General features: G+C 48.5%; 1 protein-coding gene and 30 non-coding genes across 33 annotated transcripts in view; all 31 read left to right on the top strand.

Annotated features, from left to right (window-relative positions):
* LOC119188147 (uncharacterized) overlaps positions 1-24,226 on the top strand; it is a 99,355-nt gene that overhangs the window by 48,711 nt on the left and 26,418 nt on the right. The gene's annotated exons all lie outside the window — the stretch shown is intronic.
* On the top strand, positions 223-341 carry LOC142777744 (5S ribosomal RNA). The gene has a single exon (XR_012888362.1). It is a non-coding gene; the product is annotated as a 5S ribosomal RNA (ribosomal RNA).
* On the top strand, positions 1,040-1,158 carry LOC142777649 (5S ribosomal RNA). Its single transcript, XR_012888285.1, has one exon. It is a non-coding gene; the product is annotated as a 5S ribosomal RNA (ribosomal RNA).
* LOC142777743 (5S ribosomal RNA) lies at positions 1,856-1,974 on the top strand. The gene has a single exon (XR_012888361.1). It is a non-coding gene; the product is annotated as a 5S ribosomal RNA (ribosomal RNA).
* Positions 2,686-2,804, top strand: LOC142777742 (5S ribosomal RNA). The gene has a single exon (XR_012888360.1). It is a non-coding gene; the product is annotated as a 5S ribosomal RNA (ribosomal RNA).
* LOC142777741 (5S ribosomal RNA) lies at positions 3,502-3,620 on the top strand. The gene has a single exon (XR_012888359.1). It is a non-coding gene; the product is annotated as a 5S ribosomal RNA (ribosomal RNA).
* LOC142777740 (5S ribosomal RNA) lies at positions 4,320-4,438 on the top strand. Its single transcript, XR_012888358.1, has one exon. It is a non-coding gene; the product is annotated as a 5S ribosomal RNA (ribosomal RNA).
* Positions 5,139-5,257, top strand: LOC142777739 (5S ribosomal RNA). The gene has a single exon (XR_012888357.1). It is a non-coding gene; the product is annotated as a 5S ribosomal RNA (ribosomal RNA).
* On the top strand, positions 5,956-6,074 carry LOC142777738 (5S ribosomal RNA). The gene has a single exon (XR_012888356.1). It is a non-coding gene; the product is annotated as a 5S ribosomal RNA (ribosomal RNA).
* Positions 6,774-6,892, top strand: LOC142777737 (5S ribosomal RNA). The gene has a single exon (XR_012888355.1). It is a non-coding gene; the product is annotated as a 5S ribosomal RNA (ribosomal RNA).
* Positions 7,595-7,713, top strand: LOC142777736 (5S ribosomal RNA). Its single transcript, XR_012888354.1, has one exon. It is a non-coding gene; the product is annotated as a 5S ribosomal RNA (ribosomal RNA).
* On the top strand, positions 8,413-8,531 carry LOC142777735 (5S ribosomal RNA). The gene has a single exon (XR_012888353.1). It is a non-coding gene; the product is annotated as a 5S ribosomal RNA (ribosomal RNA).
* LOC142777734 (5S ribosomal RNA) lies at positions 9,230-9,348 on the top strand. The gene has a single exon (XR_012888352.1). It is a non-coding gene; the product is annotated as a 5S ribosomal RNA (ribosomal RNA).
* LOC142777730 (5S ribosomal RNA) lies at positions 10,051-10,169 on the top strand. Its single transcript, XR_012888350.1, has one exon. It is a non-coding gene; the product is annotated as a 5S ribosomal RNA (ribosomal RNA).
* Positions 10,873-10,991, top strand: LOC142777728 (5S ribosomal RNA). Its single transcript, XR_012888349.1, has one exon. It is a non-coding gene; the product is annotated as a 5S ribosomal RNA (ribosomal RNA).
* On the top strand, positions 11,688-11,806 carry LOC142777727 (5S ribosomal RNA). The gene has a single exon (XR_012888348.1). It is a non-coding gene; the product is annotated as a 5S ribosomal RNA (ribosomal RNA).
* LOC142777726 (5S ribosomal RNA) lies at positions 12,506-12,624 on the top strand. Its single transcript, XR_012888347.1, has one exon. It is a non-coding gene; the product is annotated as a 5S ribosomal RNA (ribosomal RNA).
* On the top strand, positions 13,325-13,443 carry LOC142777723 (5S ribosomal RNA). Its single transcript, XR_012888345.1, has one exon. It is a non-coding gene; the product is annotated as a 5S ribosomal RNA (ribosomal RNA).
* Positions 14,147-14,265, top strand: LOC142777715 (5S ribosomal RNA). Its single transcript, XR_012888344.1, has one exon. It is a non-coding gene; the product is annotated as a 5S ribosomal RNA (ribosomal RNA).
* Positions 14,968-15,086, top strand: LOC142777707 (5S ribosomal RNA). Its single transcript, XR_012888343.1, has one exon. It is a non-coding gene; the product is annotated as a 5S ribosomal RNA (ribosomal RNA).
* On the top strand, positions 15,789-15,907 carry LOC142777696 (5S ribosomal RNA). The gene has a single exon (XR_012888333.1). It is a non-coding gene; the product is annotated as a 5S ribosomal RNA (ribosomal RNA).
* LOC142777686 (5S ribosomal RNA) lies at positions 16,606-16,724 on the top strand. The gene has a single exon (XR_012888322.1). It is a non-coding gene; the product is annotated as a 5S ribosomal RNA (ribosomal RNA).
* On the top strand, positions 17,428-17,546 carry LOC142777675 (5S ribosomal RNA). The gene has a single exon (XR_012888311.1). It is a non-coding gene; the product is annotated as a 5S ribosomal RNA (ribosomal RNA).
* Positions 18,249-18,367, top strand: LOC142777687 (5S ribosomal RNA). The gene has a single exon (XR_012888323.1). It is a non-coding gene; the product is annotated as a 5S ribosomal RNA (ribosomal RNA).
* On the top strand, positions 19,071-19,189 carry LOC142777664 (5S ribosomal RNA). The gene has a single exon (XR_012888300.1). It is a non-coding gene; the product is annotated as a 5S ribosomal RNA (ribosomal RNA).
* Positions 19,890-20,008, top strand: LOC142777653 (5S ribosomal RNA). Its single transcript, XR_012888289.1, has one exon. It is a non-coding gene; the product is annotated as a 5S ribosomal RNA (ribosomal RNA).
* LOC142777642 (5S ribosomal RNA) lies at positions 20,710-20,828 on the top strand. Its single transcript, XR_012888278.1, has one exon. It is a non-coding gene; the product is annotated as a 5S ribosomal RNA (ribosomal RNA).
* On the top strand, positions 21,530-21,648 carry LOC142777631 (5S ribosomal RNA). Its single transcript, XR_012888267.1, has one exon. It is a non-coding gene; the product is annotated as a 5S ribosomal RNA (ribosomal RNA).
* On the top strand, positions 22,350-22,468 carry LOC142777619 (5S ribosomal RNA). Its single transcript, XR_012888255.1, has one exon. It is a non-coding gene; the product is annotated as a 5S ribosomal RNA (ribosomal RNA).
* Positions 23,169-23,287, top strand: LOC142777608 (5S ribosomal RNA). The gene has a single exon (XR_012888244.1). It is a non-coding gene; the product is annotated as a 5S ribosomal RNA (ribosomal RNA).
* Positions 23,989-24,107, top strand: LOC142777597 (5S ribosomal RNA). The gene has a single exon (XR_012888233.1). It is a non-coding gene; the product is annotated as a 5S ribosomal RNA (ribosomal RNA).

Genomic DNA, 24,226 nt, shown 5'->3' with positions numbered 1-24,226 from the left:
GCACACAGAGCTGTGCGTGAACGTTGGTGCGCCCGTGCTGGTGCGCCCCAGCGAAGGAACAGAGCAAGCTCTCTGCCGGAGAACAACAGACATTATTGTCACGTACCTTCGAAGTTTTTTACCAGGATAATATAACACGCTGCATAAGCCGTTAACGGTAACTTGAAAAGATAGAAATCGCTTGCAGTTCGTTATAGATTGTGTTGTAAAATGTCGTTTTTCGCCATCGGCCATACCATGCTGAATGCGCCGGTTCTCGTCCGATCACCGAAGCTAAGCAGCATTGGGCTCGGTCAGTACTTGGGAGGGAGACCACCTGGGAACACCGAGTGCTGATGGCACCTTCTTTTACTTTTCGAAATTTCTCTTTTTTATTGCAGAGAAGGAACGTAGGGAGAAGAAGAGAGTTGTTTAATTTTGCGACGTGTTTGGTTGCCCGTATCAATCGCGCACATGACCTTACGTATATAGGCAATCAAAATTTGATGCGTGCGCACATGTGTTTAAATGTTGCACCCAGTGCGCGTGACATACTCTATTTTTTTTTTCTCATCCTTCCTTTATCTTTTCTTTTATTTTTGTTCAAAGAAGGAACAGGGCGGGGGTGGGGGGGGGGGCGTGACTTGCGGGTCAGCATCCGAGTGCCTTTGCCACGAGACCACCGTGGCAGGTTACAATAGCATTAATGGGCATTCCAATATTCCTGCTTTATGTCGGTCCCTCGTGTGCCACTCAGTTATAAAAGCCGACGCAACAGACGTTCGTTAAGTTACAGAAAATGACTTACGAGCATGGCCGGTGGCGGCGGCCCGCAATTGCACACAGAGCTGTGCGTGAACGTTGGTGCGCCCGTGCTGGTGCGCCCCAGCGAAGGAACAGAGCAAGCTCTCTGCCGGAGAACAACAGACATTATTGTCACGTACCTTCGAAGTTTTTTACCAGGATAATATAACACGCTGCATAAGCCGTTAACGGTAACTTGAAAAGATAGAAATCGCTTGCAGTTCGTTATAGATTGTGTTGTAAAATGTCGTTTTTCGCCATCGGCCATACCATGCTGAGTGCGCCGGTTCTCGTCCGATCACCGAAGCTAAGCAGCATTGGGCTCGGTCAGTACTTGGGAGGGAGACCACCTGGGAACACCGAGTGCTGATGGCACCTTCTTTTACTTTTCGAAATTTCTCTTTTTTATTGCAGAGAAGGAACGTAGGGAGAAGGAGAGAGTTGTTTAATTTTGCGACGTGTTTGGTTGCCCGTATCAATCGCGCACATGACCTTACGTATATAGGCAATCAAAATTTGATGCGTGCGCACATGTGTTTAAATGTTGCACCCAGTGCGCGTGACATACTCTATTTTTTTTTCTCATCCTTCCTTTATCTTTTCTTTTATTTTTGTTACAAGAAGGAACAGGGCAGGGGTGGGGGGGGGGGCGTGACTTGCGGGTCAGCATCCGAGTGCCTTTGCCACGAGACCACCGTGGCAGGTTACAATAGCATTAATGGGCATTCCAATATTCCTGCTTTATGTCGGTCCCTCGTGTGCCACTCAGTTATAAAAGCCGACGCAACAGACGTTCGTTAAGTTACAGAAAATGACTTACGAGCATGGCCGGTGGCGGCGGCCCGCAATTGCACACAGAGCTGTGCGTGAACGTTGGTGCGCCCGTGCTGGTGCGCCCCAGCGAAGGAACAGAGCAAGCTCTCTGCCGGAGAACAACAGACATTATTGTCACGTACCTTCGAAGTTTTTTACCAGGATAATATAACACGCTGCATAAGCCGTTAACGGTAACTTGAAAAGATAGAAATCGCTTGCAGTTCGTTATAGATTGTGTTGTAAAATGTCGTTTTTCGCCATCGGCCATACCATGCTGAATGCGCCGGTTCTCGTCCGATCACCGAAGCTAAGCAGCATTGGGCTCGGTCAGTACTTGGGAGGGAGACCACCTGGGAACACCGAGTGCTGATGGCACCTTCTTTTACTTTTCGAAATTTCTCTTTTTTATTGCAGAGAAGGAACGTAGGGAGAAGGAGAGAGTTGTTTAATTTTGCGACGTGTTTGGTTGCCCGTATCAATCGCGCACATGACCTTACGTATATAGGCAATCAAAATTTGATGCGTGCGCACATGTGTTTAAATGTTGCACCCAGTGCGCGTGACATACTCTATTTTTTTTTCTCATCCTTCCTTTATCTTTTCTTTTATTTTTGTTCAAAGAAGGAACAGGGCGGGGGTGGGGGGGGGGGGGGCGTGATTTGCGGGTCAGCATCCGAGTGCCTTTGCCACGAGACCGCCACGAGACCACCGTGGCAGGTTACAATAGCATTAATGGGCATTCCAATATTCCTGCTTTATGTCGGTCCCTCGTGTGCCACTCAGTTATAAAAGCCGACGCAACAGACGTTCGTTAAGTTACAGAAAATGACTTACGAGCATGGCCGGTGGCGGCGGCCCGCAATTGCACACAGAGCTGTGCGTGAACGTTGGTGCGCCCGTGCTGGTGCGCCCCAGCGAAGGAACAGAGCAAGCTCTGTGCCGGAGAACAACAGACATTATTGTCACGTACCTTCGAAGTTTTTTACCAGGATAATATAACACGCTGCATAAGCCGTTAACGGTAACTTGAAAAGATAGAAATCGCTTGCAGTTCGTTATAGATTGTGTTGTAAAATGTCGTTTTTCGCCATCGGCCATACCATGCTGAATGCGCCGGTTCTCGTCCGATCACCGAAGCTAAGCAGCATTGGGCTCGGTCAGTACTTGGGAGGGAGACCACCTGGGAACACCGAGTGCTGATGGCACCTTCTTTTACTTTTCGAAATTTCTCTTTTTTATTGCAGAGAAGGAACGTAGGGAGAAGGAGAGAGTTGTTTAATTTTGCGACGTGTTTGGTTGCCCGTATCAATCGCGCACATGACCTTACGTATATAGGCAATCAAAATTTGATGCGTGCGCACATGTGTTTAAATGTTGCACCCAGTGCGCGTGACATACTCTATTTTTTTTTTCTCATCCTTCCTTTATCTTTTCTTTTATTTTTGTTCAAAGAAGGAACAGGGCGGGGGTGGGGGGGGGGCGTGACTTGCGGGTCAGCATCCGAGTGCCTTTGCCACGAGACCACCGTGGCAGGTTACAATAGCATTAATGGGCATTCCAATATTCCTGCTTTATGTCGGTCCCTCGTGTGCCACTCAGTTATAAAAGCCGACGCAACAGACGTTCGTTAAGTTACAGAAAATGACTTACGAGCATGGCCGGTGGCGGCGGCCCGCAATTGCACACAGAGCTGTGCGTGAACGTTGGTGCGCCCGTGCTGGTGCGCCCCAGCGAAGGAACAGAGCAAGCTCTCTGCCGGAGAACAACAGACATTATTGTCACGTACCTTCGAAGTTTTTTACCAGGATAATATAACACGCTGCATAAGCCGTTAACGGTAACTTGAAAAGATAGAAATCGCTTGCAGTTCGTTATAGATTGTGTTGTAAAATGTCGTTTTTCGCCATCGGCCATACCATGCTGAATGCGCCGGTTCTCGTCCGATCACCGAAGCTAAGCAGCATTGGGCTCGGTCAGTACTTGGGAGGGAGACCACCTGGGAACACCGAGTGCTGATGGCACCTTCTTTTACTTTTCGAAATTTCTCTTTTTTATTGCAGAGAAGGAACGTAGGGAGAAGGAGAGAGTTGTTTAATTTTGCGACGTGTTTGGTTGCCCGTATCAATCGCGCACATGACCTTACGTATATAGGCAATCAAAATTTGATGCGTGCGCACATGTGTTTAAATGTTGCACCCAGTGCGCGTGACATACTCTATTTTTTTTTCTCATCCTTCCTTTATCTTTTCTTTTATTTTTGTTCAAAGAAGGAACAGGGCGGGGGTGGGGGGGGGGGGGCGTGACTTGCGGGTCAGCATCCGAGTGCCTTTGCCACGAGACCACCGTGGCAGGTTACAATAGCATTAATGGGCATTCCAATATTCCTGCTTTATGTCGGTCCCTCGTGTGCCACTCAGTTATAAAAGCCGACGCAACAGACGTTCGTTAAGTTACAGAAAATGACTTACGAGCATGGCCGGTGGCGGCGGCCCGCAATTGCACACAGAGCTGTGCGTGAACGTTGGTGCGCCCGTGCTGGTGCGCCCCAGCGAAGGAACAGAGCAAGCTCTCTGCCGGAGAACAACAGACATTATTGTCACGTACCTTCGAAGTTTTTTACCAGGATAATATAACACGCTGCATAAGCCGTTAACGGTAACTTGAAAAGATAGAAATCGCTTGCAGTTCGTTATAGATTGTGTTGTAAAATGTCGTTTTTCGCCATCGGCCATACCATGCTGAATGCGCCGGTTCTCGTCCGATCACCGAAGCTAAGCAGCATTGGGCTCGGTCAGTACTTGGGAGGGAGACCACCTGGGAACACCGAGTGCTGATGGCACCTTCTTTTACTTTTCGAAATTTCTCTTTTTTATTGCAGAGAAGGAACGTAGGGAGAAGGAGAGAGTTGTTTAATTTTGCGACGTGTTTGGTTGCCCGTATCAATCGCGCACATGACCTTACGTATATAGGCAATCAAAATTTGATGCGTGCGCACATGTGTTTAAATGTTGCACCCAGTGCGCGTGACATACTCTATTTTTTTTTTCTCATCCTTCCTTTATCTTTTCTTTTATTTTTGTTCAAAGAAGGAACAGGGCGGGGGTGGGGGGGGGGGGGCGTGACTTGCGGGTCAGCATCCGAGTGCCTTTGCCACGAGACCACCGTGGCAGGTTACAATAGCATTAATGGGCATTCCAATATTCCTGCTTTATGTCGGTCCCTCGTGTGCCACTCAGTTATAAAAGCCGACGCAACAGACGTTCGTTAAGTTACAGAAAATGACTTACGAGCATGGCCGGTGGCGGCGGCCCGCAATTGCACACAGAGCTGTGCGTGAACGTTGGTGCGCCCGTGCTGGTGCGCCCCAGCGAAGGAACAGAGCAAGCTCTCTGCCGGAGAACAACAGACATTATTGTCACGTACCTTCGAAGTTTTTTACCAGGATAATATAACACGCTGCATAAGCCGTTAACGGTAACTTGAAAAGATAGAAATCGCTTGCAGTTCGTTATAGATTGTGTTGTAAAATGTCGTTTTTCGCCATCGGCCATACCATGCTGAATGCGCCGGTTCTCGTCCGATCACCGAAGCTAAGCAGCATTGGGCTCGGTCAGTACTTGGGAGGGAGACCACCTGGGAACACCGAGTGCTGATGGCACCTTCTTTTACTTTTCGAAATTTCTCTTTTTTATTGCAGAGAAGGAACGTAGGGAGAAGGAGAGAGTTGTTTAATTTTGCGACGTGTTTGGTTGCCCGTATCAATCGCGCACATGACCTTACGTATATAGGCAATCAAAATTTGATGCGTGCGCACATGTGTTTAAATGTTGCACCCAGTGCGCGTGACATACTCTATTTTTTTTTCTCATCCTTCCTTTATCTTTTCTTTTATTTTTGTTCAAAGAAGGAACAGGGCGGGGGTGGGGGGGGGGGGCGTGACTTGCGGGTCAGCATCCGAGTGCCTTTGCCACGAGACCACCGTGGCAGGTTACAATAGCATTAATGGGCATTCCAATATTCCTGCTTTATGTCGGTCCCTCGTGTGCCACTCAGTTATAAAAGCCGACGCAACAGACGTTCGTTAAGTTACAGAAAATGACTTACGAGCATGGCCGGTGGCGGCGGCCCGCAATTGCACACAGAGCTGTGCGTGAACGTTGGTGCGCCCGTGCTGGTGCGCCCCAGCGAAGGAACAGAGCAAGCTCTCTGCCGGAGAACAACAGACATTATTGTCACGTACCTTCGAAGTTTTTTACCAGGATAATATAACACGCTGCATAAGCCGTTAACGGTAACTTGAAAAGATAGAAATCGCTTGCAGTTCGTTATAGATTGTGTTGTAAAATGTCGTTTTTCGCCATCGGCCATACCATGCTGAATGCGCCGGTTCTCGTCCGATCACCGAAGCTAAGCAGCATTGGGCTCGGTCAGTACTTGGGAGGGAGACCACCTGGGAACACCGAGTGCTGATGGCACCTTCTTTTACTTTTCGAAATTTCTCTTTTTTATTGCAGAGAAGGAACGTAGGGAGAAGGAGAGAGTTGTTTAATTTTGCGACGTGTTTGGTTGCCCGTATCAATCGCGCACATGACCTTACGTATATAGGCAATCAAAATTTGATGCGTGCGCACATGTGTTTAAATGTTGCACCCAGTGCGCGTGACATACTCTATTTTTTTTTTCTCATCCTTCCTTTATCTTTTCTTTTATTTTTGTTCAAAGAAGGAACAGGGCGGGGGTGGGGGGGGGGGGCGTGACTTGCGGGTCAGCATCCGAGTGCCTTTGCCACGAGACCACCGTGGCAGGTTACAATAGCATTAATGGGCATTCCAATATTCCTGCTTTATGTCGGTCCCTCGTGTGCCACTCAGTTATAAAAGCCGACGCAACAGACGTTCGTTAAGTTACAGAAAATGACTTACGAGCATGGCCGGTGGCGGCGGCCCGCAATTGCACACAGAGCTGTGCGTGAACGTTGGTGCGCCCGTGCTGGTGCGCCCCAGCGAAGGAACAGAGCAAGCTCTCTGCCGGAGAACAACAGACATTATTGTCACGTACCTTCAAAGTTTTTTACCAGGATAATATAACACGCTGCATAAGCCGTTAACGGTAACTTGAAAAGATAGAAATCGCTTGCAGTTCGTTATAGATTGTGTTGTAAAATGTCGTTTTTCGCCATCGGCCATACCATGCTGAATGCGCCGGTTCTCGTCCGATCACCGAAGCTAAGCAGCATTGGGCTCGGTCAGTACTTGGGAGGGAGACCACCTGGGAACACCGAGTGCTGATGGCACCTTCTTTTACTTTTCGAAATTTCTCTTTTTTATTGCAGAGAAGGAACGTAGGGAGAAGGAGAGAGTTGTTTAATTTTGCGACGTGTTTGGTTGCCCGTATCAATCGCGCACATGACCTTACGTATATAGGCAATCAAAATTTGATGCGTGCGCACATGTGTTTAAATGTTGCACCCAGTGCGCGTGACATACTCTATTTTTTTTTTCTCATCCTTCCTTTATCTTTTCTTTTATTTTTGTTCAAAGAAGGAACAGGGCGGGGGTGGGGGGGGGGGGGGGCGTGACTTGCGGGTCAGCATCCGAGTGCCTTTGCCACGAGACCACCGTGGCAGGTTGCAATAGCATTAATGGGCATTCCAATATTCCTGCTTTATGTCGGTCCCTCGTGTGCCACTCAGTTATAAAAGCCGACGCAACAGACGTTCGTTAAGTTACAGAAAATGACTTACGAGCATGGCCGGTGGCGGCGGCCCGCAATTGCACACAGAGCTGTGCGTGAACGTTGGTGCGCCCGTGCTGGTGCGCCCCAGCGAAGGAACAGAGCAAGCTCTCTGCCGGAGAACAACAGACATTATTGTCACGTACCTTCGAAGTTTTTTACCAGGATAATATAACACGCTGCATAAGCCGTTAACGGTAACTTGAAAAGATAGAAATCGCTTGCAGTTCGTTATAGATTGTGTTGTAAAATGTCGTTTTTCGCCATCGGCCATACCATGCTGAATGCGCCGGTTCTCGTCCGATCACCGAAGCTAAGCAGCATTGGGCTCGGTCAGTACTTGGGAGGGAGACCACCTGGGAACACCGAGTGCTGATGGCACCTTCTTTTACTTTTCGAAATTTCTCTTTTTTATTGCAGAGAAGGAACGTAGGGAGAAGGAGAGAGTTGTTTAATTTTGCGACGTGTTTGGTTGCCCGTATCAATCGCGCACATGACCTTACGTATATAGGCAATCAAAATTTGATGCGTGCGCACATGTGTTTAAATGTTGCACCCAGTGCGCGTGACATACTCTATTTTTTTTTCTCATCCTTCCTTTATCTTTTCTTTTATTTTTGTTCAAAGAAGGAACAGGGCGGGGGTGGGGGGGGGGGGGCGTGACTTGCGGGTCAGCATCCGAGTGCCTTTGCCACGAGACCACCGTGGCAGGTTACAATAGCATTAATGGGCATTCCAATATTCCTGCTTTATGTCGGTCCCTCGTGTGCCACTCAGTTATAAAAGCCGACGCAACAGACGTTCGTTAAGTTACAGAAAATGACTTACGAGCATGGCCGGTGGCGGCGGCCCGCAATTGCACACAGAGCTGTGCGTGAACGTTGGTGCGCCCGTGCTGGTGCGCCCCAGCGAAGGAACAGAGCAAGCTCTCTGCCGGAGAACAACAGACATTATTGTCACGTACCTTCGAAGTTTTTTACCAGGATAATATAACACGCTGCATAAGCCGTTAACGGTAACTTGAAAAGATAGAAATCGCTTGCAGTTCGTTATAGATTGTGTTGTAAAATGTCGTTTTTCGCCATCGGCCATACCATGCTGAATGCGCCGGTTCTCGTCCGATCACCGAAGCTAAGCAGCATTGGGCTCGGTCAGTACTTGGGAGGGAGACCACCTGGGAACACCGAGTGCTGATGGCACCTTCTTTTACTTTTCGAAATTTCTCTTTTTTATTGCAGAGAAGGAACGTAGGGAGAAGGAGAGAGTTGTTTAATTTTGCGACGTGTTTGGTTGCCCGTATCAATCGCGCACATGACCTTACGTATATAGGCAATCAAAATTTGATGCGTGCGCACATGTGTTTAAATGTTGCACCCAGTGCGCGTGACATACTCTATTTTTTTTTCTCATCCTTCCTTTATCTTTTCTTTTATTTTTGTTCAAAGAAGGAACAGGGCGGGGGTGGGGGGGGGGGGCGTGACTTGCGGGTCAGCATCCGAGTGCCTTTGCCACGAGACCACCGTGGCAGGTTACAATAGCATTAATGGGCATTCCAATATTCCTGCTTTATGTCGGTCCCTCGTGTGCCACTCAGTTATAAAAGCCGACGCAACAGACGTTCGTTAAGTTACAGAAAATGACTTACGAGCATGGCCGGTGGCGGCGGCCCGCAATTGCACACAGAGCTGTGCGTGAACGTTGGTGCGCCCGTGCTGGTGCGCCCCAGCGAAGGAACAGAGCAAGCTCTCTGCCGGAGAACAACAGACATTATTGTCACGTACCTTCGAAGTTTTTTACCAGGATAATATAACACGCTGCATAAGCCGTTAACGGTAACTTGAAAAGATAGAAATCGCTTGCAGTTCGTTATAGATTGTGTTGTAAAATGTCGTTTTTCGCCATCGGCCATACCATGCTGAATGCGCCGGTTCTCGTCCGATCACCGAAGCTAAGCAGCATTGGGCTCGGTCAGTACTTGGGAGGGAGACCACCTGGGAACACCGAGTGCTGATGGCACCTTCTTTTACTTTTCGAAATTTCTCTTTTTTATTGCAGAGAAGGAACGTAGGGAGAAGGAGAGAGTTGTTTAATTTTGCGACGTGTTTGGTTGCCCGTATCAATCGCGCACATGACCTTACGTATATAGGCAATCAAAATTTGATGCGTGCGCACATGTGTTTAAATGTTGCACCCAGTGCGCGTGACATACTCTATTTTTTTTTTCTCATCCTTCCTTTATCTTTTCTTTTATTTTTGTTCAAAGAAGGAACAGGGCGGGGGTGGGGGGGGGGGGGGGCGTGACTTGCGGGTCAGCATCCGAGTGCCTTTGCCACGAGACCACCGTGGCAGGTTACAATAGCATTAATGGGCATTCCAATATTCCTGCTTTATGTCGGTCCCTCGTGTGCCACTCAGTTATAAAAGCCGACGCAACAGACGTTCGTTAAGTTACAGAAAATGACTTACGAGCATGGCCGGTGGCGGCGGCCCGCAATTGCACACAGAGCTGTGCGTGAACGTTGGTGCGCCCGTGCTGGTGCGCCCCAGCGAAGGAACAGAGCAAGCTCTCTGCCGGAGAACAACAGACATTATTGTCACGTACCTTCGAAGTTTTTTACCAGGATAATATAACACGCTGCATAAGCCGTTAACGGTAACTTGAAAAGATAGAAATCGCTTGCAGTTCGTTATAGATTGTGTTGTAAAATGTCGTTTTTCGCCATCGGCCATACCATGCTGAATGCGCCGGTTCTCGTCCGATCACCGAAGCTAAGCAGCATTGGGCTCGGTCAGTACTTGGGAGGGAGACCACCTGGGAACACCGAGTGCTGATGGCACCTTCTTTTACTTTTCGAAATTTCTCTTTTTTATTGCAGAGAAGGAACGTAGGGAGAAGGAGAGAGTTGTTTAATTTTGCGACGTGTTTGGTTGCCCGTATCAATCGCGCACATGACCTTACGTATATAGGCAATCAAAATTTGATGCGTGCGCACATGTGTTTAAATGTTGCACCCAGTGCGCGTGACATACTCTATTTTTTTTTTCTCATCCTTCCTTTATCTTTTCTTTTATTTTTGTTCAAAGAAGGAACAGGGCGGGGGTGGGGGGGGGGGGGTGGCGTGACTTGCGGGTCAGCATCCGAGTGCCTTTGCCACGAGACCACCGTGGCAGGTTACAATAGCATTAATGGGCATTCCAATATTCCTGCTTTATGTCGGTCCCTCGTGTGCCACTCAGTTATAAAAGCCGACGCAACAGACGTTCGTTAAGTTACAGAAAATGACTTACGAGCATGGCCGGTGGCGGCGGCCCGCAATTGCACACAGAGCTGTGCGTGAACGTTGGTGCGCCCGTGCTGGTGCGCCCCAGCGAAGGAACAGAGCAAGCTCTCTGCCGGAGAACAACAGACATTATTGTCACGTACCTTCGAAGTTTTTTACCAGGATAATATAACACGCTGCATAAGCCGTTAACGGTAACTTGAAAAGATAGAAATCGCTTGCAGTTCGTTATAGATTGTGTTGTAAAATGTCGTTTTTCGCCATCGGCCATACCATGCTGAATGCGCCGGTTCTCGTCCGATCACCGAAGCTAAGCAGCATTGGGCTCGGTCAGTACTTGGGAGGGAGACCACCTGGGAACACCGAGTGCTGATGGCACCTTCTTTTACTTTTCGAAATTTCTCTTTTTTATTGCAGAGAAGGAACGTAGGGAGAAGGAGAGAGTTGTTTAATTTTGCGACGTGTTTGGTTGCCCGTATCAATCGCGCACATGACCTTACGTATATAGGCAATCAAAATTTGATGCGTGCGCACATGTGTTTAAATGTTGCACCCAGTGCGCGTGACATACTCTATTTTTTTTTTCTCATCCTTCCTTTATCTTTTCTTTTATTTTTGTTCAAAGAAGGAACAGGGCGGGGGTGGGGGGGGGCGTGACTTGCGGGTCAGCATCCGAGTGCCTTTGCCACGAGACCACCGTGGCAGGTTACAATAGCATTAATGGGCATTCCAATATTCCTGCTTTATGTCGGTCCCTCGTGTGCCACTCAGTTATAAAAGCCGACGCAACAGACGTTCGTTAAGTTACAGAAAATGACTTACGAGCATGGCCGGTGGCGGCGGCCCGCAATTGCACACAGAGCTGTGCGTGAACGTTGGTGCGCCCGTGCTGGTGCGCCCCAGCGAAGGAACAGAGCAAGCTCTCTGCCGGAGAACAACAGACATTATTGTCACGTACCTTCGAAGTTTTTTACCAGGATAATATAACACGCTGCATAAGCCGTTAACGGTAACTTGAAAAGATAGAAATCGCTTGCAGTTCGTTATAGATTGTGTTGTAAAATGTCGTTTTTCGCCATCGGCCATACCATGCTGAATGCGCCGGTTCTCGTCCGATCACCGAAGCTAAGCAGCATTGGGCTCGGTCAGTACTTGGGAGGGAGACCACCTGGGAACACCGAGTGCTGATGGCACCTTCTTTTACTTTTCGAAATTTCTCTTTTTTATTGCAGAGAAGGAACGTAGGGAGAAGGAGAGAGTTGTTTAATTTTGCGACGTGTTTGGTTGCCCGTATCAATCGCGCACATGACCTTACGTATATAGGCAATCAAAATTTGATGCGTGCGCACATGTGTTTAAATGTTGCACCCAGTGCGCGTGACATACTCTATTTTTTTTTCTCATCCTTCCTTTATCTTTTCTTTTATTTTTGTTCAAAGAAGGAACAGGGCGGGGGTGGGGGGGGGGGGGCGTGACTTGCGGGTCAGCATCCGAGTGCCTTTGCCACGAGACCACCCTGGCAGGTTACAATAGCATTAATGGGCATTCCAATATTCCTGCTTTATGTCGGTCCCTCGTGTGCCACTCAGTTATAAAAGCCGACGCAACAGACGTTCGTTAAGTTACAGAAAATGACTTACGAGCATGGCCGGTGGCGGCGGCCCGCAATTGCACACAGAGCTGTGCGTGAACGTTGGTGCGCCCGTGCTGGTGCGCCCCAGCGAAGGAACAGAGCAAGCTCTCTGCCGGAGAACAACAGACATTATTGTCACGTACCTTCGAAGTTTTTTACCAGGATAATATAACACGCTGCATAAGCCGTTAACGGTAACTTGAAAAGATAGAAATCGCTTGCAGTTCGTTATAGATTGTGTTGTAAAATGTCGTTTTTCGCCATCGGCCATACCATGCTGAATGCGCCGGTTCTCGTCCGATCACCGAAGCTAAGCAGCATTGGGCTCGGTCAGTACTTGGGAGGGAGACCACCTGGGAACACCGAGTGCTGATGGCACCTTCTTTTACTTTTCGAAATTTCTCTTTTTTATTGCAGAGAAGGAACGTAGGGAGAAGGAGAGAGTTGTTTAATTTTGCGACGTGTTTGGTTGCCCGTATCAATCGCGCACATGACCTTACGTATATAGGCAATCAAAATTTGATGCGTGCGCACATGTGTTTAAATGTTGCACCCAGTGCGCGTGACATACTCTATTTTTTTTTTCTCATCCTTCCTTTATCTTTTCTTTTATTTTTGTTCAAAGAAGGAACAGGGCGGGGGTGGGGGGGGGGGGGCGTGACTTGCGGGTCAGCATCCGAGTGCCTTTGCCACGAGACCACCGTGGCAGGTTACAATAGCATTAATGGGCATTCCAATATTCCTGCTTTATGTCGGTCCCTCGTGTGCCACTCAGTTATAAAAGCCGACGCAACAGACGTTCGTTAAGTTACAGAAAATGACTTACGAGCATGGCCGGTGGCGGCGGCCCGCAATTGCACACAGAGCTGTGCGTGAACGTTGGTGCGCCCGTGCTGGTGCGCCCCAGCGAAGGAACAGAGCAAGCTCTCTGCCGGAGAACAACAGACATTATTGTCACGTACCTTCGAAGTTTTTTACCAGGATAATATAACACGCTGCATAAGCCGTTAACGGTAACTTGAAAAGATAGAAATCGCTTGCAGTTCGTTATAGATTGTGTTGTAAAATGTCGTTTTTCGCCATCGGCCATACCATGCTGAATGCGCCGGTTCTCGTCCGATCACCGAAGCTAAGCAGCATTGGGCTCGGTCAGTACTTGGGAGGGAGACCACCTGGGAACACCGAGTGCTGATGGCACCTTCTTTTACTTTTCGAAATTTCTCTTTTTTATTGCAGAGAAGGAACGTAGGGAGAAGGAGAGAGTTGTTTAATTTTGCGACGTGTTTGGTTGCCCGTATCAATCGCGCACATGACCTTACGTATATAGGCAATCAAAATTTGATGCGTGCGCACATGTGTTTAAATGTTGCACCCAGTGCGCGTGACATACTCTATTTTTTTTTTCTCATCCTTCCTTTATCTTTTCTTTTATTTTTGTTCAAAGAAGGAACAGGGCGGGGGTGGGGGGGGGGGGGGGGCGTGACTTGCGGGTCAGCATCCGAGTGCCTTTGCCACGAGACCACCGTGCCAGGTTACAATAGCATTAATGGGCATTCCAATATTCCTGCTTTATGTCGGTCCCTCGTGTGCCACTCAGTTATAAAAGCCGACGCAACAGACGTTCGTTAAGTTACAGAAAATGACTTACGAGCATGGCCGGTGGCGGCGGCCCGCAATTGCACACAGAGCTGTGCGTGAACGTTGGTGCGCCCGTGCTGGTGCGCCCCAGCGAAGGAACAGAGCAAGCTCTCTGCCGGAGAACAACAGACATTATTGTCACGTACCTTCGAAGTTTTTTACCAGGATAATATAACACGCTGCATAAGCCGTTAACGGTAACTTGAAAAGATAGAAATCGCTTGCAGTTCGTTATAGATTGTGTTGTAAAATGTCGTTTTTCGCCATCGGCCATACCATGCTGAATGCGCCGGTTCTCGTCCGATCACCGAAGCTAAGCAGCATTGGGCTCGGTCAGTACTTGGGAGGGAGACCACCTGGGAACACCGAGTGCTGATGGCACCTTCTTTTACTTTTCGAAATTTCTCTTTTTTATTGCAGAGAAGGAACGTAGGGAGAAGGAGAGAGTTGTTTAATTTTGCGACGTGTTTGGTTGCCCGTATCAATCGCGCACATGACCTTACGTATATAGGCAATCAAAATTTGATGCGTGCGCACATGTGTTTAAATGTTGCACCCAGTGCGCGTGACATACTCTATTTTTTTTTTCTCATCCTTCCTTTATCTTTTCTTTTATTTTTGTTCAAAGAAGGAACAGGGCGGGGGTGGGGGGGGGGGGGGGCGTGACTTGCGGGTCAGCATCCGAGTGCCTTTGCCACGAGACCACCGTGGCAGGTTACAATAGCATTAATGGGCATTCCAATATTCCTGCTTTATGTCGGTCCCTCGTGTGCCACTCAGTTATAAAAGCCGACGCAACAGACGTTCGTTAAGTTACAGAAAATGACTTACGAGCATGGCCGGTGGCGGCGGCCCGCAATTGCACACAGAGCTGTGCGTGAACGTTGGTGCGCCCGTGCTGGTGCGCCCCAGCGAAGGAACAGAGCAAGCTCTCTGCCGGAGAACAACAGACATTATTGTCACGTACCTTCGAAGTTTTTTACCAGGATAATATAACACGCTGCATAAGCCGTTAACGGTAACTTGAAAAGATAGAAATCGCTTGCAGTTCGTTATAGATTGTGTTGTAAAATGTCGTTTTTCGCCATCGGCCATACCATGCTGAATGCGCCGGTTCTCGTCCGATCACCGAAGCTAAGCAGCATTGGGCTCGGTCAGTACTTGGGAGGGAGACCACCTGGGAACACCGAGTGCTGATGGCACCTTCTTTTACTTTTCGAAATTTCTCTTTTTTATTGCAGAGAAGGAACGTAGGGAGAAGGAGAGAGTTGTTTAATTTTGCGACGTGTTTGGTTGCCCGTATCAATCGCGCACATGACCTTACGTATATAGGCAATCAAAATTTGATGCGTGCGCACATGTGTTTAAATGTTGCACCCAGTGCGCGTGACATACTCTATTTTTTTTTTCTCATCCTTCCTTTATCTTTTCTTTTATTTTTGTTCAAAGAAGGAACAGGGCGGGGGTGGGGGGGGGGGGGGGCGTGACTTGCGGGTCAGCATCCGAGTGCCTTTGCCACGAGACCACCGTGGCAGGTTACAATAGCATTAATGGGCATTCCAATATTCCTGCTTTATGTCGGTCCCTCGTGTGCCACTCAGTTATAAAAGCCGACGCAACAGACGTTCGTTAAGTTACAGAAAATGACTTACGAGCATGGCCGGTGGCGGCGGCCCGCAATTGCACACAGAGCTGTGCGTGAACGTTGGTGCGCCCGTGCTGGTGCGCCCCAGCGAAGGAACAGAGCAAGCTCTCTGCCGGAGAACAACAGACATTATTGTCACGTACCTTCGAAGTTTTTTACCAGGATAATATAACACGCTGCATAAGCCGTTAACGGTAACTTGAAAAGATAGAAATCGCTTGCAGTTCGTTATAGATTGTGTTGTAAAATGTCGTTTTTCGCCATCGGCCATACCATGCTGAATGCGCCGGTTCTCGTCCGATCACCGAAGCTAAGCAGCATTGGGCTCGGTCAGTACTTGGGAGGGAGACCACCTGGGAACACCGAGTGCTGATGGCACCTTCTTTTACTTTTCGAAATTTCTCTTTTTTATTGCAGAGAAGGAACGTAGGGAGAAGGAGAGAGTTGTTTAATTTTGCGACGTGTTTGGTTGCCCGTATCAATCGCGCACATGACCTTACGTATATAGGCAATCAAAATTTGATGCGTGCGCACATGTGTTTAAATGTTGCACCCAGTGCGCGTGACATACTCTATTTTTTTTTCTCATCCTTCCTTTATCTTTTCTTTTATTTTTGTTCAAAGAAGGAACAGGGCGGGGGTGGGGGGGGGGGGCGTGACTTGCGGGTCAGCATCCGAGTGCCTTTGCCACGAGACCACCGTGGCAGGTTACAATAGCATTAATGGGCATTCCAATATTCCTGCTTTATGTCGGTCCCTCGTGTGCCACTCAGTTATAAAAGCCGACGCAACAGACGTTCGTTAAGTTACAGAAAATGACTTACGAGCATGGCCGGTGGCGGCGGCCCGCAATTGCACACAGAGCTGTGCGTGAACGTTGGTGCGCCCGTGCTGGTGCGCCCCAGCGAAGGAACAGAGCAAGCTCTCTGCCGGAGAACAACAGACATTATTGTCACGTACCTTCGAAGTTTTTTACCAGGATAATATAACACGCTGCATAAGCCGTTAACGGTAACTTGAAAAGATAGAAATCGCTTGCAGTTCGTTATAGATTGTGTTGTAAAATGTCGTTTTTCGCCATCGGCCATACCATGCTGAATGCGCCGGTTCTCGTCCGATCACCGAAGCTAAGCAGCATTGGGCTCGGTCAGTACTTGGGAGGGAGACCACCTGGGAACACCGAGTGCTGATGGCACCTTCTTTTACTTTTCGAAATTTCTCTTTTTTATTGCAGAGAAGGAACGTAGGGAGAAGGAGAGAGTTGTTTAATTTTGCGACGTGTTTGGTTGCCCGTATCAATCGCGCACATGACCTTACGTATATAGGCAATCAAAATTTGATGCGTGCGCACATGTGTTTAAATGTTGCACCCAGTGCGCGTGACATACTCTATTTTTTTTTTCTCATCCTTCCTTTATCTTTTCTTTTATTTTTGTTCAAAGAAGGAACAGGGCGGGGGTGGGGGGGGGGGGGGGGCGTGACTTGCGGGTCAGCATCCGAGTGCCTTTGCCACGAGACCACCGTGGCAGGTTACAATAGCATTAATGGGCATTCCAATATTCCTGCTTTATGTCGGTCCCTCGTGTGCCACTCAGTTATAAAAGCCGACGCAACAGACGTTCGTTAAGTTACAGAAAATGACTTACGAGCATGGCCGGTGGCGGCGGCCCGCAATTGCACACAGAGCTGTGCGTGAACGTTGGTGCGCCCGTGCTGGTGCGCCCCAGCGAAGGAACAGAGCAAGCTCTCTGCCGGAGAACAACAGACATTATTGTCACGTACCTTCGAAGTTTTTTACCAGGATAATATAACACGCTGCATAAGCCGTTAACGGTAACTTGAAAAGATAGAAATCGCTTGCAGTTCGTTATAGATTGTGTTGTAAAATGTCGTTTTTCGCCATCGGCCATACCATGCTGAATGCGCCGGTTCTCGTCCGATCACCGAAGCTAAGCAGCATTGGGCTCGGTCAGTACTTGGGAGGGAGACCACCTGGGAACACCGAGTGCTGATGGCACCTTCTTTTACTTTTCGAAATTTCTCTTTTTTATTGCAGAGAAGGAACGTAGGGAGAAGGAGAGAGTTGTTTAATTTTGCGACGTGTTTGGTTGCCCGTATCAATCGCGCACATGACCTTACGTATATAGGCAATCAAAATTTGATGCGTGCGCACATGTGTTTAAATGTTGCACCCAGTGCGCGTGACATACTCTATTTTTTTTTTCTCATCCTTCCTTTATCTTTTCTTTTATTTTTGTTCAAAGAAGGAACAGGGCGGGGGTGGGGGGGGGGGGGGGCGTGACTTGCGGGTCAGCATCCGAGTGCCTTTGCCACGAGACCACCGTGGCAGGTTACAATAGCATTAATGGGCATTCCAATATTCCTGCTTTATGTCGGTCCCTCGTGTGCCACTCAGTTATAAAAGCCGACGCAACAGACGTTCGTTAAGTTACAGAAAATGACTTACGAGCATGGCCGGTGGCGGCGGCCCGCAATTGCACACAGAGCTGTGCGTGAACGTTGGTGCGCCCGTGCTGGTGCGCCCCAGCGAAGGAACAGAGCAAGCTCTCTGCCGGAGAACAACAGACATTATTGTCACGTACCTTCGAAGTTTTTTACCAGGATAATATAACACGCTGCATAAGCCGTTAACGGTAACTTGAAAAGATAGAAATCGCTTGCAGTTCGTTATAGATTGTGTTGTAAAATGTCGTTTTTCGCCATCGGCCATATTATGCTGAATGCGCCGGTTCTCGTCCGATCACCGAAGCTAAGCAGCATTGGGCTCGGTCAGTACTTGGGAGGGAGACCACCTGGGAACACCGAGTGCTGATGGCACCTTCTTTTACTTTTCGAAATTTCTCTTTTTTATTGCAGAGAAGGAACGTAGGGAGAAGGAGAGAGTTGTTTAATTTTGCGACGTGTTTGGTTGCCCGTATCAATCGCGCACATGACCTTACGTATATAGGCAATCAAAATTTGATGCGTGCGCACATGTGTTTAAATGTTGCACCCAGTGCGCGTGACATACTCTATTTTTTTTTTCTCATCCTTCCTTTATCTTTTCTTTTATTTTTGTTCAAAGAAGGAACAGGGCGGGGGTGGGGGGGGGGGGGGGGCGTGACTTGCGGGTCAGCATCCGAGTGCCTTTGCCACGAGACCACCGTGGCAGGTTACAATAGCATTAATGGGCATTCCAATATTCCTGCTTTATGTCGGTCCCTCGTGTGCCACTCAGTTATAAAAGCCGACGCAACAGACGTTCGTTAAGTTACAGAAAATGACTTACGAGCATGGCCGGTGGCGGCGGCCCGCAATTGCACACAGAGCTGTGCGTGAACGTTGGTGCGCCCGTGCTGGTGCGCCCCAGCGAAGGAACAGAGCAAGCTCTCTGCCGGAGAACAACAGACATTATTGTCACGTACCTTCGAAGTTTTTTACCAGGATAATATAACACGCTGCATAAGCCGTTAACGGTAACTTGAAAAGATAGAAATCGCTTGCAGTTCGTTATAGATTGTGTTGTAAAATGTCGTTTTTCGCCATCGGCCATACCATGCTGAATGCGCCGGTTCTCGTCCGATCACCGAAGCTAAGCAGCATTGGGCTCGGTCAGTACTTGGGAGGGAGACCACCTGGGAACACCGAGTGCTGATGGCACCTTCTTTTACTTTTCGAAATTTCTCTTTTTTATTGCAGAGAAGGAACGTAGGGAGAAGGAGAGAGTTGTTTAATTTTGCGACGTGTTTGGTTGCCCGTATCAATCGCGCACATGACCTTACGTATATAGGCAATCAAAATTTGATGCGTGCGCACATGTGTTTAAATGTTGCACCCAGTGCGCGTGACATACTCTATTTTTTTTTTCTCATCCTTCCTTTATCTTTTCTTTTATTTTTGTTCAAAGAAGGAACAGGGCGGGGGTGGGGGGGGGGGGGCGTGACTTGCGGGTCAGCATCCGAGTGCCTTTGCCACGAGACCACCGTGGCAGGTTACAATAGCATTAATGGGCATTCCAATATTCCTGCTTTATGTCGGTCCCTCGTGTGCCACTCAGTTATAAAAGCCGACGCAACAGACGTTCGTTAAGTTACAGAAAATGACTTACGAGCATGGCCGGTGGCGGCGGCCCGCAATTGCACACAGAGCTGTGCGTGAACGTTGGTGCGCCCGTGCTGGTGCGCCCCAGCGAAGGAACAGAGCAAGCTCTCTGCCGGAGAACAACAGACATTATTGTCACGTACCTTCGAAGTTTTTTACCAGGATAATATAACACGCTGCATAAGCCGTTAACGGTAACTTGAAAAGATAGAAATCGCTTGCAGTTCGTTATAGATTGTGTTGTAAAATGTCGTTTTTCGCCATCGGCCATACCATGCTGAATGCGCCGGTTCTCGTCCGATCACCGAAGCTAAGCAGCATTGGGCTCGGTCAGTACTTGGGAGGGAGACCACCTGGGAACACCGAGTGCTGATGGCACCTTCTTTTACTTTTCGAAATTTCTCTTTTTTATTGCAGAGAAGGAACGTAGGGAGAAGGAGAGAGTTGTTTAATTTTGCGACGTGTTTGGTTGCCCGTATCAATCGCGCACATGACCTTACGTATATAGGCAATCAAAATTTGATGCGTGCGCACATGTGTTTAAATGTTGCACCCAGTGCGCGTGACATACTCTATTTTTTTTTTCTCATCCTTCCTTTATCTTTTCTTTTATTTTTGTTCAAAGAAGGAACAGGGCGGGGGTGGGGGGGGGGGGGGCGTGACTTGCGGGTCAGCATCCGAGTGCCTTTGCCACGAGACCACCGTGGCAGGTTACAATAGCATTAATGGGCATTCCAATATTCCTGCTTTATGTCGGTCCCTCGTGTGCCACTCAGTTATAAAAGCCGACGCAACAGACGTTCGTTAAGTTACAGAAAATGACTTACGAGCATGGCCGGTGGCGGCGGCCCGCAATTGCACACAGAGCTGTGCGTGAACGTTGGTGCGCCCGTGCTGGTGCGCCCCAGCGAAGGAACAGAGCAAGCTCTCTGCCGGAGAACAACAGACATTATTGTCACGTACCTTCGAAGTTTTTTACCAGGATAATATAACACGCTGCATAAGCCGTTAACGGTAACTTGAAAAGATAGAAATCGCTTGCAGTTCGTTATAGATTGTGTTGTAAAATGTCGTTTTTCGCCATCGGCCATACCATGCTGAATGCGCCGGTTCTCGTCCGATCACCGAAGCTAAGCAGCATTGGGCTCGGTCAGTACTTGGGAGGGAGACCACCTGGGAACACCGAGTGCTGATGGCACCTTCTTTTACTTTTCGAAATTTCTCTTTTTTATTGCAGAGAAGGAACGTAGGGAGAAGGAGAGAGTTGTTTAATTTTGCGACGTGTTTGGTTGCCCGTATCAATCGCGCACATGACCTTACGTATATAGGCAATCAAAATTTGATGCGTGCGCACATGTGTTTAAATGTTGCACCCAGTGCGCGTGACATACTCTATTTTTTTTTTCTCATCCTTCCTTTATCTTTTCTTTTATTTTTGTTCAAAGAAGGAACAGGGCGGGGGTGGGGGGGGGGGGGGCGTGACTTGCGGGTCAGCATCCGAGTGCCTTTGCCACGAGACCACCGTGGCAGGTTACAATAGCATTAATGGGCATTCCAATATTCCTGCTTTATGTCGGTCCCTCGTGTGCCACTCAGTTATAAAAGCCGACGCAACAGACGTTCGTTAAGTTACAGAAAATGACTTACGAGCATGGCCGGTGGCGGCGGCCCGCAATTGCACACAGAGCTGTGCGTGAACGTTGGTGCGCCCGTGCTGGTGCGCCCCAGCGAAGGAACAGAGCAAGCTCTCTGCCGGAGAACAACAGACATTATTGTCACGTACCTTCGAAGTTTTTTACCAGGATAATATAACACGCTGCATAAGCCGTTAACGGTAACTTGAAAAGATAGAAATCGCTTGCAGTTCGTTATAGATTGTGTTGTAAAATGTCGTTTTTCGCCATCGGCCATACCATGCTGAATGCGCCGGTTCTCGTCCGATCACCGAAGCTAAGCAGCATTGGGCTCGGTCAGTACTTGGGAGGGAGACCACCTGGGAACACCGAGTGCTGATGGCACCTTCTTTTACTTTTCGAAATTTCTCTTTTTTATTGCAGAGAAGGAACGTAGGGAGAAGGAGAGAGTTGTTTAATTTTGCGACGTGTTTGGTTGCCCGTATCAATCGCGCACATGACCTTACGTATATAGGCAATCAAAATTTGATGCGTGCGCACATGTGTTTAAATGTTGCACCCAGTGCGCGTGACATACTCTATTTTTTTTTTCTCATCCTTCCTTTATCTTTTCTTTTATTTTTGTTCAAAGAAGGAACAGGGCGGGGGTGGGGGGGGGGGGGGCGTGACTTGCGGGTCAGCATCCGAGTGCCTTTGCCACGAGACCACCGTGGCAGGTTACAATAGCATTAATGGGCATTCCAATATTCCTGCTTTATGTCGGTCCCTCGTGTGCCACTCAGTTATAAAAGCCGACGCAACAGACGTTCGTTAAGTTACAGAAAATGACTTACGAGCATGGCCGGTGGCGGCGGCCCGCAATTGCACACAGAGCTGTGCGTGAACGTTGGTGCGCCCGTGCTGGTGCGCCCCAGCGAAGGAACAGAGCAAGCTCTCTGCCGGAGAACAACAGACATTATTGTCACGTACCTTCGAAGTTTTTTACCAGGATAATATAACACGCTGCATAAGCCGTTAACGGTAACTTGAAAAGATAGAAATCGCTTGCAGTTCGTTATAGATTGTGTTGTAAAATGTCGTTTTTCGCCATCGGCCATACCATGCTGAATGCGCCGGTTCTCGTCCGATCACCGAAGCTAAGCAGCATTGGGCTCGGTCAGTACTTGGGAGGGAGACCACCTGGGAACACCGAGTGCTGATGGCACCTTCTTTTACTTTTCGAAATTTCTCTTTTTTATTGCAGAGAAGGAACGTAGGGAGAAGGAGAGAGTTGTTTAATTTTGCGACGTGTTTGGTTGCCCGTATCAATCGCGCACATGACCTTACGTATATAGGCAATCAAAATTTGATGCGTGCGCACATGTGTTTAAATGTTGCACCCAGTGCGCGTGACATACTCTATTTTTTTTTTCTCATCCTTCCTTTATCTTTTCTTTTATTTTTGTTCAAAGAAGGAACAGGGCGGGGGTGGGGGGGGGGGGGCGTGACTTGCGGGTCAGCATCCGAGTGCCTTTGCCACGAGACCACCGTGGCAGGTTACAATAGCATTAATGGGCATTCCAATATTCCTGCTTTATGTCGGTCCCTCGTGTGCCACTCAGTTATAAAAGCCGACGCAACAGACGTTCGTTAAGTTACAGAAAATGACTTACGAGCATGGCCGGTGGCGGCGGCCCGCAATTGCACACAGAGCTGTGCGTGAACGTTGGTGCGCCCGTGCTGGTGCGCCCCAGCGAAGGAACAGAGCAAGCTCTCTGCCGGAGAACAACAGACATTATTGTCACGTACCTTCGAAGTTTTTTACCAGGATAATATAACACGCTGCATAAGCCGTTAACGGTAACTTGAAAAGATAGAAATCGCTTGCAGTTCGTTATAGATTGTGTTGTAAAATGTCGTTTTTCGCCATCGGCCATACCATGCTGAATGCGCCGGTTCTCGTCCGATCACCGAAGCTAAGCAGCATTGGGCTCGGTCAGTACTTGGGAGGGAGACCACCTGGGAACACCGAGTGCTGATGGCACCTTCTTTTACTTTTCGAAATTTCTCTTTTTTATTGCAGAGAAGGAACGTAGGGAGAAGGAGAGAGTTGTTTAATTTTGCGACGTGTTTGGTTGCCCGTATCAATCGCGCACATGACCTTACGTATATAGGCAATCAAAATTTGATGCGTGCGCACATGTGTTTAAATGTTGCACCCAGTGCGCGTGACATACTCTATTTTTTTTTTCTCATCCTTCCTTTATCTTTTCTTTTATTTTTGTTCAAAGAAGGAACAGGGCGGGGGTGGGGGGGGGGGGGGCGTGACTTGCGGGTCAGCATCCGAGTGCCTTTGCCACGAGACCACCGTGGCAGGTTACAATAGCATTAATGGGCATTCCAATATTCCTGCTTTATGTCGGTCCCTCGTGTGCCACTCAGTTATAAAAGCCGACGCAACAGACGTTCGTTAAGTTACAGAAAATGACTTACGAGCATGGCCGGTGGCGGCGGCCCGCAATTGCACACAGAGCTGTGCGTGAACGTTGGTGCGCCCGTGCTGGTGCGCCCCAGCGAAGGAACAGAGCAAGCTCTCTGCCGGAGAACAACAGACATTATTGTCACGTACCTTCGAAGTTTTTTACCAGGATAATATAACACGCTGCATAAGCCGTTAACGGTAACTTGAAAAGATAGAAATCGCTTGCAGTTCGTTATAGATTGTGTTGTAAAATGTCGTTTTTCGCCATCGGCCATACCATGCTGAATGCGCCGGTTCTCGTCCGATCACCGAAGCTAAGCAGCATTGGGCTCGGTCAGTACTTGGGAGGGAGACCACCTGGGAACACCGAGTGCTGATGGCACCTTCTTTTACTTTTCGAAATTTCTCTTTTTTATTGCAGAGAAGGAACGTAGGGAGAAGGAGAGAGTTGTTTAATTTTGCGACGTGTTTGGTTGCCCGTATCAATCGCGCACATGACCT

This window comes from Rhipicephalus microplus, chromosome X, assembly GCF_043290135.1.
Source record: "Rhipicephalus microplus isolate Deutch F79 chromosome X, USDA_Rmic, whole genome shotgun sequence".
NCBI lineage: Eukaryota > Metazoa > Arthropoda > Arachnida > Ixodida > Ixodidae > Rhipicephalus > Rhipicephalus microplus.
The sequence above is the reverse complement of the archived record's forward strand: the minus strand, read 5'-3'. Positions and strand labels throughout refer to the sequence as shown.